Raw genomic sequence first — 14,579 nt, forward strand, 5'->3', positions numbered from 1 at the left:
CTGATTGCGAATATTTGAAAAGCCTCGGAGAAGTACAATTGCGGGTACAATGACCCCTGGCGTCGATGCAGCAAGCTTTGCCTATTCTTGCACTCTTTGACAAGTTCTTTGTGTTATGCGGTGCGGCGACCATTATCGCGGTTTTCGTCACTCGTTTCGCGCGTATGCCTGTTCTAGTAGATATATCGATGCGCCGTTACGATCGATATTTAACGACTGGGAGCCATTTCTCTGCAATAACCATTATTTCGAGCCGCGACATGAAAAAAAAATTTACCTACACAGTGAAACCAGCGCGGATGTGGAATGTAAGAGTAGCCGCACCCAGCACGAACATGTAACAAATGTCGTTTTTTCCCCACACAGTGAGAAATTTACAAGCTGAGGCAAGAATTCTTACAAAATTCAGGGAAGGCTCAATGCATAACAAAAGCCGTCTGTTACAGGCAGCCTATTCTAAATATGCTTCGAACATTTGCCGCTTTTTTTTTCTTTTTTTTAGAAATTTTTAGAGTTTTGTGTAGCTTCTTCTCTTGAGTTTGCACATGAATCTCAGTGGGGAATAAGCGTACAATGTTCGTGTTGTGTCAATCATTTCCGATGAGCTTCCCCTGCTCTGTCTTGTCAACAAGAGCTTGCAGCAACTAGCCCAGCTGAAAACTGCAAACAAACCTCGCGATCCAAAAAAAAAAATACTGACCCCTCACTTTCTGGATAAGAAGCAAGAGTTTTGAAACTAATGAAGCACCTTAATTTCTTTTTTTTCGTGATGAAAGGCCCCAGCCGGAATCAACAGAGAGCGAAGAAATCTTGACCTGTTTGGTTTATGGAGCAGCTGAGGCCGACAAATTTGTTGAACGTTTCAGAAGCTGGTTTATTTCAGTCATAAGAAAGCCGTACACAAGCGGAGAAAACTACTATTTCCCCTACTTCGCAAGCAGACATCGTTTTTGTAATCTTTTCTTTTATCTGCTTATGAACCTTCTTCATTTCAAGCTACCCCACAGGGCTTTTGTGTCCTGCAGAAAAGCCAAATAAAAAGACTAAAACCGGACGCTGATTGACAAGATCGTTCGAAAGAAGTGCACTTGAAATTCATAGTGGTTTGATTGAAGTATTGATATTCATTTGAAATGACAGGAAGTACAGTTATTCGAGTTCGAAGAAATGCCGATGAATTGGTATACTGCACTGCTTGGCTGAAATATGCGCAAACCACACCCAGAAATGGTGGCAACTACCTTCAGCAAACATGCGGCTTGTGAACAGCTTGGAACAGTGAAGAAAACGCAGTAGAGGCAGAGTACGCACCCCATCTGAGGAGGGACAGAATTCTCCTCGAGACGGTCGTGACTCGGCTTGTACGATTGGTCCATCTCTGCCGCGGTGGCTCAGTGGTTATGGCGCTCGGCTGCTGACCCGAAGGACGCGGGTTCGATCCCGTCCGCGGCAGTCGCATTTCGATGTTGAAGAGAATTTTTGCCAGCCAAAAAAGAACATACATACAAGAGAAAGAAACACAGGACAAGCTCCTGTGTGGTTCTACATTGTGTGTACGTCTCTTTTTGGCTGGCGAAAATCCTCTTCAGCATGTTGTACCAACAGGCCCCCGATTCAGCCTTGCATTTAAATGGAAGCGAAATGCTAGAGCCCGAGTACTGTGCGATGTCAGCCCATGTTAAAGAATCCCAGGTGGTCGAAATTGTCCGGAGCCCTCCACTACGGCGTCCCTCATAGCCTGAGTCGCTTTGGGGCGCTAAAGCCCACAAACCATACACCAACGAATTGTCGGTCTCTTCTTCAGCCACTCCGAGTATCCTGCGTCTGCAGCTTCTACGCAGTACTTCGGTGCCAAGCGGCTAACACTGCCTTCTCCTTTCGCACCTTCATAAGTGACTGCTACTCCGTAGCGTCTCCCGCGCACAACTCCTCGCGGCGCTACGGGCGCGCTCTCAATGGAACGCGGCAGCAACAAAGAGCGGAGGGCGCGCGGAGAGAGAAGAATAAACGCGCGAGAATCAGAAAGAACGAAGAGCGCGTTTGCAAGAAAAGAAAGCAAGAAGTAGCGAGGGAGGGAAGGAAGGTGAAAAAAGGCGCAAAAACGCGAGAAATGGCGAGAAAAAGGTGGCAGCGCCGCGAGCCGGTGGTCGCTGCCAAAGGTTTGGGGGAAGGGGAGCAAAAGCGCCCCTATGCCTCTGCCTCTCTCCCCCCCCCCACCCCCCTTCCTTCACGTCGGCCGGTCGGACGAATAAAGCCGGCGCGCTGCTGTTTCGCGTGCTGCGCTGTGTTGATTTCTTTCCCCCTCGGCATGATGCGCGCGCTCGGAAAGAAGTGAAAAAAGCTCAGCGCGGTCGAGGGCGCCCAGCGTTGTTGTGCGAGGGCGGACAGCCGCTCTTTATGTCAGGTGCCCGACTAGATGAGAGTTCTTTTCCGCCGCGCTCCTTCAGCCACGGCTGAGGCCCCCGAGCCGACGCCAAGAATGCGTATACGTCTTGCGGCGCCCTCTTCTCCAGGCAGGGCCGAACTCTGCTCTCCTCCGAGCGCTGCTTTGCCCGAATAATATGTAGCTCATCGTTTCTGCTTCCTTCCTGCTTGTTGTTCGTAGCCTGTGAGAGAGAGAGGGAAAGAGGCCCGCTCTTCCTCCTTGGGTGTGCGGGCACCCGGCGTGGAAACCGAAACTGCGCGCGCCGGGCGCGCTCTTCTTTGACTCGCTGTTGCAGACGAAAACGAGTAAATCTCGCCCGCAGAAGTCCCTTTTCGCGGCAGCAGACGACACGCGCACAAAGGCCAGTCGTAAATAATGTCCTGGCCTGTTTTCTCTAGCTCTCCTTGAGCCGAGGAATGAAGAAGAGGGGTAGGGGTAGAGGGGGAAAGAAATGAAGGAATCTCATATTCTGCGCGTCCCGCTGCCCTCCGTCGTCGTATGTCCGCGCCCGCTTTTGCTCCCGTGCATTGGCTCCGCCATTGGAGAAAGTTGGCGCATTGTTGGGGCACCCTGGCTTCTCGTTTCTGACGGCCACGAAGGGCACCGACAATGGCTCGACGCTTGCGACAGTGTCTTCAGGGCAGCTCATCTCCTTCTGTACCTTTATCTCTCCCTAAACATGTTCTACTGTCATGAGTTTATCTTGAAAGGGTAACGAGCGCACGAAAAGCGTTAAAGGTGCACTGAAGAGGAATCTGAACTCGTATTTTTACCCCTGGAACTCCATCTACACGTTCCGAGCTTTGAAACCTGGAATTATTGCCCTGTGCGGCCGATTTCCCTAATTTAAGTCGGATTAAGCGTCCCGGCTCCTGCATTTTTTTTTAAATTCCCTGCAGACGGTGGGAGGAGTCAGCCAACCTTTCACCCAGTCCCGTGGCGGCTTGCCGCTCTGCCGTTGGCGGAGTGATACGTAGCAATCGGCGGAAGCAAAGAGTCCACGCGTATTTTTATTTCCGTGGGCCTAATTTGCAGCTATGTAGTCTCTGACTGGATCTATTTATTCACGGAAACCTAAAAAATAAAATAAAAGAGAAAGCAAAGCCACCCCGCGACTGCCTGAAAGACACTCCATGCGTTGGTCGACTTCCCCCACCGTCAGCGAGCAATTAAAGAAAAAGGCGGAAGCCGGACGTTAATCAGATTCAAATTAGGGAAATCAGCCGCACAGGGCAATAATTCCAAGTTTCTGAGAATGCTCGGAACGTGTAGATCGCGTTCCCAAGGCAAAAATACGAGTTCAGATTCCTCTTCAGTGCATCTTTAAGTTGGTTGGTTGGTTTATGGGGTCCCAAAGCGACTCAGGCTATGAGAGACGCCGTAGTGGAGGGCTCCGGAAACTTCGACCACCTGGGGTTCTTTAACGTGCACTGACATCTCGCACCTTTAAGGCCTGTTTAAAAACAACCACCAGCCTGCCACCGCCTCTTTTCTACATCCGCCAACCTTATACGCGATGGCGGCAGGTAGTTAGACTTTGTTATATTTTGGCGTTCATTTATTCGTCATTTATTTCCTTTTTAAACTCGAGAGCGTTAAAAAGCTCGGGAGGTGGAAAACCCGGCGTTGTCGGCACACTCTGAGGCTACCGCTACTCCGCTATGCTCCGCCACGTCGTTCGTGCCTGAAAATTCCCAGGAGCACCAGTGGCGAAGGATTTGCTGTTCCATCCACGCATGGAACTGACCGCCCTCCTCACTCTCTTTGCCCGCGGCTGTCGATAAGTGGCGGCGGCCCGTCTTTTAAAGGGCCTGTGACCACCCTCTGGTAGAAAGCACTCTCTACCCCTCTCGCAGCAAGCCTCCTCTCCTTCCGTTCCCTCCTCGAGATTTTTCTCTCCCGCTCCTCGTCGAGTAGGCTCGGCAAGGCAATATCACCCCTTCCATCTCCGATGTTAGCCGGAGGCGTGGTGTCCGTGGAGTGCGTCACATGTCTACGTCATGGCCCCGCCTTCAGTAGAGTTCTTTTCTTGGTTTTTGCTACTGGGTCTATTAGAGCGGAGGGGGGGGGGCGCTGCGGGTTTTGCTCTTTGGGTCTCCTCGCGGTGTTTCGCCGCTAGACTTGTTAGCGAGCGCATCCTTTCATACATCTGTTTGTCATTCTCAGTTAGCGAGCCACCTTTTCATTTTTTAGGCCTCCCCACCGTTTCACGAGCGGAGGGGAGTAAAACTAAAATAGTAAAACTCACTCAGTTTTACTATTTTTTACTTTTTATGGCTAGGGTTCAAGGCTGTCGCCGTACGCTCCCTCCGCGGTTTTTTTTGTTGTTGTTCCTTCATGCGGGTTTGTAGGCATGAGCCAGAACAGAAGGCGCTGCGGAAAGCGTTGTGCAGACGACGCGTCGCCAAGGCTACGCCCAACCTTCTCCCGTCAGTCAGAACGATGCACCAATGGAGTGCCTTTAGCGAAGGTAACCCCCCCATGACGTCAACGGGGTTCAGAGTAGTGGGGCGGGGCCGTTTTTGTTGAAGGAAAGAACGAGCGGGCTTTGATTTGAATTTTCGCTGCTTCTCGGGGCGCGCATGGCTCTAGTATTTTGCAGAGGTTATCTTCGATGCTTCATCTATGCAGTGGGCTTGTTTTTCAGAAATGTCCGGACCCTGGTCATTCGCTTAGAGTCCTCCAAGTTTTTTCTTTATTCAGGCTGCCCAGGAGGAAACTATCCGCGTGGCGGACGACTCCGATGTCAATTATTGGGAAAAAAGAAATAACAACCAGCTCTTACTAGCGCTACCATCTAACCGCCAAGAAACCATCAACCAGGGATCGAACCTCGACTGAGGTGCAGCATATCAGCCTAAAGTGGCCGCTGCCCAACTTTAGCAGCGAGATTTCTGTCCAACGTTTATTTACAGAACAAAGCCACAGTGGTTTAGTCTCCATCCCGTTGGTCTGCTAAGCCCAAGGTCCCTTGACCAAATCCTGTCCTCGGCATCCGCATTCGACGGAGCCGAAATGCATGTAAAGGCGCCTGTCAGCTTCGCGTTCTGTACTCCATTATGGCGTCGCTCGCAGAAAACCAAAACGTACAACCCCATGCCAAACCTAAACCCAGAGTAAAAGCACCGAGGGGGTTCTTTTTGACCAAGCCTTCGCGTTACAAAGTAACTTCTTGGACAACGCTGAAACGCACGCTGTTGTAACACGGTGCTTGTGTTTCGTGCTTTATTTGTTGTCTTCGTCTTTTCCTGGCTTCCTTTCTCTTTTCTTTCCTTCCTTCTTTCTATGTTTCCATCTTCCCTGTTTCTCTCTGTCTTTTATTTCTTCCCACATCTTTGCTCTAGTGAGCGCTCCCTCGGGCCTCTTGTCTCGCGTAATATGTCGCTTCTTTTCGTTCTCCTCTGTGAGCGGGGGAACAGCCGGGCTGCTGCGCCCGCTCACGGCTCGTTGGCCGCGTGAACAGGGGACGCACAGAGCCGCCAACGCAACAGGGCGTCGGCGGCAATCCCCGGAACGCCCGAGCCCAGTTCCGGCTGCAATTTCCCCGCCACCGCCGGCCCTCCGTCGGCCTCTTTCATCCGGGGCATCGGTCTTGTTCCTGGCGCCGATGCCTCCTCGGCTCGTTCGGCTCGAGTTCCGGGCCAAGGGAGCAGTTTCGAAATCCGCGTGAACATCGTATGGCTGCCCGTTTCGTTCGTCTTCCGTGTAATCGCTCCTGCACCCAAAGCGCGTGCTTACCACCAGAATGGCCTCAGCGGTGCTTGAGCAGCTGCCTCGAAGCAGGGATCTTATGGTTCATTAGATGCGCACTTAAAATAACTACAGTTATTTAAAGACAAGAATTATTGTTACGATTGAAAAAAAAAATCGACAGACACACTAACACAGCTTACGTGTGAGAACGCGAAAATATTAGTGTTCATGCTAAGTTTGAGAATGGCTGAGTCATGACTATGACTACAAGGGATATATATGACTTGCATATGTATGGAAATAAAAATGATGGGTGTAACGTTAAGAGATCGGAAGAGGGCGGAGTGGGTGAGGGAACAAACGCAGGTTAATGACATCTTAGTTGAAATCAAGAGGAAGAAATGGGCTTGGCCAGGGCATGTAATGCGAAGGCAGGATAACCGCTGGTCCTTAAGGGTAACGGAGTTGATTCCAAGAGAAAGCAAACGTAGCAGGGGGCGGCAGAAAGTTAGGTGGGCGGATAAGATTAAGAAATTTGCGGGAATACGATGGCTGCGACTGGCGAAAGACACGGTTAATTGGAGAGACAGGTGAGAGGCATTTGCCCTGCAGTGGGCGTAGTCAGGCTGATGATGAAGTCATGCTACGTTGCAGATGTTAAGTGCTGGTATGCGTCATGTCTATGACTTCGTGTCGTGACTACGCTACTTGTAAAATGCACCAGAGTCATGCTAGGTTGCAGAATGATTATGAGTCATAACTATGACAACACGTCGCTTTGGGACGTTAAACCCCATAAACCAAACCAAACCAAACCCAACGTCATAAATACGCACATTTTATACAAACACAGTGCACCTCCAAGTTGCTTGTAATTGCTGAATCATGATAAGTTGCAGAATGACTGAGTCATGAGTCATACCATGAACTACGAGTCATGACCTTCGTAGGTCGTAGTACGCTACGTTTCGTCATTCATGTCTTCACATGTTCATTTACATGCGTTGTGACATCGTACACCGGCGTTCTGACATCCTCGGAATTTCTTACAATAAACGGCGGACGGCAGACCCTTTAGAAAATTCAGTCTGGCAACTCGGCAGGCATCATCATCAGCAACTTTCGTCGGCGCCGTGCGCCATATTTTGGGCACCTTTGGCTGGAAGACGCGCAGCTATAGCGCTCTGCACAGCCTTTGCACTAGTTTCCACCTTGTGGCATGTCTGGTTGCGTTTGTAAAAGGGATGGCGGAAAATCTGCAGTGGTCGAGAGACCTGACTGTCATCCCGGGCGGATTTTCGGAAAGGCTTTTGGACTCCTATTGTCCGGCCGCACCTCTCAGCGAAGCTACAAGCCGGTATTACTGCGATCCGTTTACAGGCGGAAAATTTGCAGTGGTCGAGGGACCTGACTGTCATTCCGGGCGGATTTTCGGAAAGGCTTTTGGACTCCTATCGTCCGGCCGCACCTCTCAGCGAAGCTACAAGCCGGTATCACTGCGATCCGTCGACAGTGCGCGTTGCCGTGTCACCCTGCAGGTCGAATCTACTGTCGATAAAGGAGGGCTAACAACACTTGGACCGGACTCGACTACGAGCAGGCGCACTGCAGGGCGAAATGCGTGTGGATCCGGATACGGGCGCTCGATCAGCAGTGCCGGTGCGCTAGCCGTCGGTGCGAAATCAGTCGCGTTGTAGTTGTTCACCATCTAGGCCTAGCGACGACTAGGGCAGTCGGGGACCAGCGCGCAGTTCGTCGCCCGGCGTTGCCGCAGGCGGTGTCGTTGCCGAAAGCTCCACTCTAGCACAGGCATGATGTCGTTGCCAGAATCTAGCAAGCATCCTTTCTGGTAGCATGACTGTTTTGTATTTTCTTGTGCGAACGTGAAGTAAGCCGAGCCTGCCGGCCGGCCAGCCTGCATCCCGTCTGCCGGCGTCGTAAAAACGAGCTAATGAGTGTTCTCGACGTAAATAATAAACCCTGGGATAGGGAAATGAGAAAATATATCATTTTTCTGGGTCATTGGTCAATACCGAGTTGCTGGTAAAAGTGACAACTGTGGTACGAGCGAATTTGTTGCGAGAACCACCTCGAAGCTGCCGCTGGCCCGACGCTGGGGTCCGGCTCGACTGGCGCCCGCTAGCTCCGCTGCTGAAGGCGCCGTAAAAATTGACCATACTATTATTTTATTGTGAGATGATGCTGTTGACAGCAAAGCGGAGTGAAGAATAGGCCTTCAATTATAGCGCAGGCGACTTCCGAAGCGCCGGCCCCTGCCGCTTCGATGCGAAGCAGGCTATAGGCCTAGCGACGACCGCGGCAGACAGGCAGCCGCAGAGCTCTTCGTCCGAGCGCCCGCGAGCGGTGCCGTTGCCGAAAGCTCGCAACATCAGCTGGCATGCTTTGTCGCCGCTCGAGTATAGCTGGCAGTCTTTCTGATAACAAGGCGATGCCGTCTTTTCTTGCAATCTTTGTACACCAAGCCAAGCAGCGCTCAGGCACTGCGGCGCTGCGGCGAAGTGCGACACCGGTTGTGGGAGGAGCTTGTGTAGAGCGGCGCAGCAGTTCTTGCCGCTGCGTGTGTTCCTGCTTGCTGTGGTGTGGCAGTTCGGAAGCGGCGACCGGAGCGGCGCGCCGGACGTGTTGCCGGACATGTGTCTCCTGCCTTAGCCAGAGTGCACAGGCCCTGACCGAACGAAAACACACAGCTGCTGCTGCTGCACTCCGCCTATGCAATACCTCCTAGAGAAGTCTTTCTAGGAGGTATTGGCCTATGTCGCCGTCGTTTGCTGCATGTTCGCAACGGAGAGAACGACGGCGCTCCTCGCCGCGCCGCATAATCGTGCTCTTTTTCGCGCACACGGAACTCTCTATGAATGGACGTGGATGCTTGAAAATCCAAAACAAGCGCGTTTGAGCTACGTTTCGATTTTGTGACGCGCCGAAACAGTCGCCAGCATCGGAATGCATGTCCTCGAGTGCGGCGAAGGTGGCACCTTTATTTTTGTGCTCACTATACAGCGGAGCGGCTACACGGTAGAAGGAACTTTTCGCTGCTCTTCCAATACTTATATCATTTATTTTAATGTGAAAACGAACAGGTCACGGACGAGAAGAAAGAAGCATGCAGATACTCCATGCGCTCCGTGCTCTGGAAACACAGCTTGTTTCCGTGCGCGTTTCTTCGCCGCGCTGGCTGCAGAAAGGCACACAGCAGCATGCCGGCATCGCGACTATAGCTTGGTGCAGAGAGCCAATGTCAAGGAACATGGCTAGGACGCAGAAACAAGAAAATTGCGCTTGTTGTGGCTTCGCCGGGCGCCGTACTTTTCAATCTGGCCCGAGCGCATACCGGCAGGCGTATGCCCATGTAATGGCGGAGGCACCGCGGTTTGCGCACCACACACCAGATGGCGCTGAATTTTCTAAAGGGTCTATTGTGCTAACAGGAGATAAAATGCTTTAGCATTAATAAAAACTTATTCCCCATTGCTGCATAAAACGAACCGAACCACGTCACTTTCTGCAAGCAACCTCTCGGCACCAACCATTAGTTTAAGTGCCACCTGCGCGGTGGGCAGTCCTGCGTGACGTGTTGCGAACCTTGTGACGTCATCACAACCTGCCCTTCTGGTCATACCCAGCAACTTTGGCCCAAAGCATTTTTGAACGGGAAAGAGTTTACGAACGCAGTTATACATTGTGAGATTTCACTACAACAATCAATATATCAGCAGACCTCCCGTCGGCAGCTTCCATTTTTATCCTATAAACGTTTTTGCCTTCGTCAAAAGCGTCCCCCACCGGTTTTCTATGGCAATCCTAAGTGCTGGTTGCAGGTGATGGAAAAACTTAAAAAGAAAGATTTTGCTTCATATCGAAAGAATGGGCCATTACCTTCAATATTTATATATCAGTACGTTACAATTTTTCAATATCCAAAATTTTTATCCAGGAATGCAGGACATGCAGCAAAATGCCCACCGTGGAAGGTGGCAGTTAAACTGTTAATTTTTAGCGAGAGGGGAAGAGCTACCTGGGCCGCACAACGCGAGTAGTTTTCCCCCAAGGGTAATCCTAACGGTTCAGAGTAATACTAAGAAATTTACATGTTCGTACTGCCTTTCCTTAGTTTCCTGAAATAAAAGCATAAGAAATTAACTATCTGGCCGGAGCAGTGGAGGTTTTCTTCTCATCCTTGCCTCTATAAAGGCGCATGAGTGTTCATTGGCCCCAATGAGCTCTGTGCTTGTAATGCGAAGGCAAGTTAACCGCCGGTCCTCAAGGGTAACGGAGTGGATTCCAAGAGTAGGCAAGCGTAGCAGGGAGCGGCAGAAGGTTAGGTGGGCGGATGAGATTAGGAAGTGTTCGAGGATACGGTGGCCGCAACTGGCGAAGGACAGGGTTAATTGGAGAGACATGGGAGAGGCCTTTGCCCTGCAGTGGGCGTAGTCAGGCTGATGATGATAATAATGATGATTATCAGAGCGTGCAGCCTCGCATAGTAGTGGCAAATACGTAAGCGTTTCATGCACTAAGACGTTGAGAGAGGCTACGAATGCGTTCTTTCGCCGCGGTGCCTGCCTTGCGGAATGCGAAGACACACTGGGTGAGTCACGCCGCAAGCGTATGGCAGCAGCCCTGTTCCCACGATGCTCTCGGCGGCAGATGCTCCCGCGCAGTACAGGTTCCAGCCGCAAGCATGCAGAAACCGATCTGCCTATAACCCCTCGCTTGCGGGGAGCTATGCTATTCCGTTTCAACATGCCTATGTGCACGTGCATGCAGACACCGCTCTAAAACGTTCACATGCACATCGTACGCATTTGTTTACAACCTGTTAACGGTGCTTAGGAAACTTCAAATATTTTCTAGTGGTTTGTTAAACACAGAAATGCGACAAAAATAAATATGCACATAAGTGCTCTCATGGTAGCAGTATCATGCATCAAACACCTTCACGAGCTGGCGTGCAATCGTGTCGAAGGGTCCCCCGGTATAATTGTTATGACGCGCGCATGGCAACGCGATCATACCACACGAGGTTCACATTTATGTCAGCCTCACACCTTAATCTGTAGTACGCTCAACGCTCGATATGTGGACATGGAAGTGCTCAAGGTCTGGTTGGTGGTAAGTAATCAGCTTCATTGTGAGTGCTGCCCTGCGAGGTCACTTTTAGTGACTGTGTCGGATGAACCTCGAGGAAGGGACTACACCCAGCACAGCAGCCGTAACAGCCGAATATGGTCCACGAAAACCGCGCTTCTCGGAGAGAAGTTAAACGGTAGCACCAAGACTGCATGTAATACACGGATTGACGGTGAGCGTTTTCTGCTCGTACGGCTGTGCACTGCATAACCTATAGTAGCGGTATGTAGATGTATGTATGTAGGAGCGTAAGTCGTCCTTTTCCGTTTGTAATTCAGCCTCGGGCGCTCCTGTTACTAATGGCCGCACACCTTGACTTGTGAACAATGGGGTCTCGCTACGCATGCAGACGTAACTGAGAGCAAATGAAACCACGTTGTCAGTGTTTCGGCGGCGGAACAGTTTGTTCATGCGGCGATGTTGTGCACTTACCCTCGCAGACTTTCCAAGATCGAAGCCATTCTTTCTAGATCGGCTAGCTAGCGCTGGCGGACGCAACAACGAACGGGTGAACAGCCAACGGGCTCGGACATGGGTAGTACGTCCTTGTGCAGTTCGTTTCCGCGAGGCTCGCAGACGACCGCATCCCGCACCATTAACTCTCTGTCGCAATTCTTGCAATTCACAACACATCACGTATTTCCTCTGCCTTTTCGCAACTTGGTGGGAAGAACACAATCGGCAGCCACCCGCGATATTTCCACACAGGGAGAATCCAGACCTGAGCCGACATACACCGACCTACCCTGCAGCGGCTGATCGCGATCGCCTCAAGGGTAAGCATATTGGACTATCAGTAGCGCCCCCTACGGTCCGGAAAAGTGGGGAATAAAAAATTAGGGGACACTTAATTGTATTACGTGTTGAGAATGCGGTAGCATTAAAGTCTAAGTCTGCTCGGCCCGCTTCTTCACAGTCATGGCTGCTCTCCGCATACGCTAAGGGTGTGCTGCCGCCGATACTCCATCTTCAGCGACATAACTTCCCGTGGTCACCCTCGGCTTGCGGAGATCTCATACTACGGTACATAGAGACAAGCGGCGTTGATTCGGGCTCCATTCCAGCTACGCGGAGCTGTCCATAGACACGTCTGCATTCAATCAGGCGAATCTGCCAACTGACACCGAGCCCACCACTGCGCTTGTCCATGTCACGTGATCAGCGCAACTGTCAACTGCCATGTCACGTGGTACTTTTCACGTCGTGAAATAATTGACCAATAAGCAAATTTTATGACAGACGACGCTGAACGACGACGGGTTTTTCTCTCCATGAGGCTTTTAATGCTGGCCGCCCTGTAAAATACATCGAAGATTTCTTTATAGTGTCGAGGAAAACACTGACTTCAGCCTCCCTCAGGCAGCGTACACATACTCTTATTCCCCCGTGTGCCTACCCGCTTACCCCCAACCTATCACGGTATCACGGGGGGAGGAAGTTTCTCTGAGGCGGCTGCGTGTAGGAGTGGCCCTTACGCCTGCAGTTCGCAACCAGCCGCAAAGTGAAAAGATTCCTGCATCGAAAAAATGCCCTCACTGCGAAGCACCCGCTTCAGACACCACTGTGCACCACTTACTGTGGACATGCCCAGGAACTTCGCTGGTTCCGCTCGTATTCTTCGAAACGCAGGCCTGTCTTCCACTGACGACTCGAATTTCCACTTGTGGCTAACGGAAAACATTTATGCTCGATGTTTGTGTCACTTTTTACTCATATCCGGACTGCATGCTTTCCTGTAACGCTTCATAACATTACTTACTGACAGCACCTTTCCCGCCGTATGGCAAATTTAGCGCTACCAAAAAACAAAAAGAAGAAAGAACGGTCTCACCAATCCACCAGAGCAGGTTCACCGCAAGCTCACACTCTCGCAAGTCGACAAAAATTTCCACGTCTTGCATATGAACGAGCATATAAATGGCTTCAGAAAGCTCCGAGCGGCTATGAAACTGCCACACACGCAGTTTATATAAGCCGTTCTTAACAGTGCACTGCGTTTATCTGCAGGGGAGGATCGTTTCGCACTGAAAGGTGGTTCGTCACCCCTGCTCAGTTCACGGCCGCCGCTTCCGCAGGCCTACAGAGAAGCAGAATCGGCGGCTTTCACTCGACGCGAATGTCCCGACTTTCTTCCTAAAATTTACAATTCAAGAAGCTTGGCGCTTCACATGACTGATATGCAGTGCAGCACAGCCCTTTCCTGGAAATGGAAAAGGGTGAGAGGAAAGGGGGGAGGGGGAGAGGCGCTTCGGCCTCGTAGCATTCTCCCTCCAGCGTTCCGGAAGGCGAAAGCTGTTCGTTGTTCATGTTTTTGTTTTTTTCTTTGCAGCAACTCCTTGAGCCGTAAGCCCCGAGCTGTTTCCAGGTATTGCTCACCGAGGTGGTCGCTCGACCGGGAAAACCCCGGAACCGCCACGGGCGAGCAACACTGGGGAGCCACCGAGAAATATTGCGCGCGAACATGGAGCGGTGGCTGAAACAACACGCACTCGAAAAAAAGAGAAAAAAAATGAATAAAGAAAATGAGAGAGAGAGAAAGAACAGAAAGAGGCACGGAAGTGGAAAGAAAAACGCCCCGTGACAAGCGTTTGTCGGCGAATTGTGGCGGGAAATTATTTCGCTCGAAGGTATGTGCTGTCTCCGACGCCCCCTTATTGAAAAACGCGCATACCCCCAGCACACACGCTCGTCGGGAGAAGGCGGTCCGCACGCGTGCGTCTTCGTTTCGGCGTGCGCCAGGACCGAATGAAATAGGAAAGCGAAAAAGATCGCATCGACCAACAGACGCGTATGTGAGCATGACGGCGCTTCGCACGTGTGTACGGCGCTACATGCTACGAGAGTAGCGCTGGCTCCACTGTTCCGCCCCGTTGAAAACAAAGCTCGTCTTGCGCCTGGCGATGTGCCCCGCCGGCGGTCCATGGCACATCGTACAACGGTTATTATACCCGCGGCCTACCTTTATGGGTAGCCCTCCTCCATGAGCGGGGGCGGGCTGGAAGAGAATGACGCTTTGGCTAACTCGCCGGCTTGCATGACAGACAGATAATGCTTTCGTTACAACATTGTGTGTACGTGCATGCGTGTTCGCGCATGTGTGGCCGCTTGCATATGTGGGCGATTATAGACATCAGACAGTTTTAGCTGAGCGTTTTTACGGCCAGCGGAGAGGAGCGGACGAGCGCAGGCGCCACTGCGCATGCGCCCGTCGCTGGGCCGGCCAGCGTCTTTGCGGAGCGAAGCTTACGCCCGCTGGGAAGCCCTCTCCAGCGGAGCGATAGGCAGCGCGCGAGCGTGTATGGGTATTCAA

The sequence above is a fragment of the Amblyomma mixtum genome, chromosome 7, assembly GCF_055824585.1.
Source record: "Amblyomma mixtum isolate Tamu chromosome 7, ASM5582458v1, whole genome shotgun sequence".
Classification (NCBI taxonomy): domain Eukaryota; kingdom Metazoa; phylum Arthropoda; class Arachnida; order Ixodida; family Ixodidae; genus Amblyomma; species Amblyomma mixtum.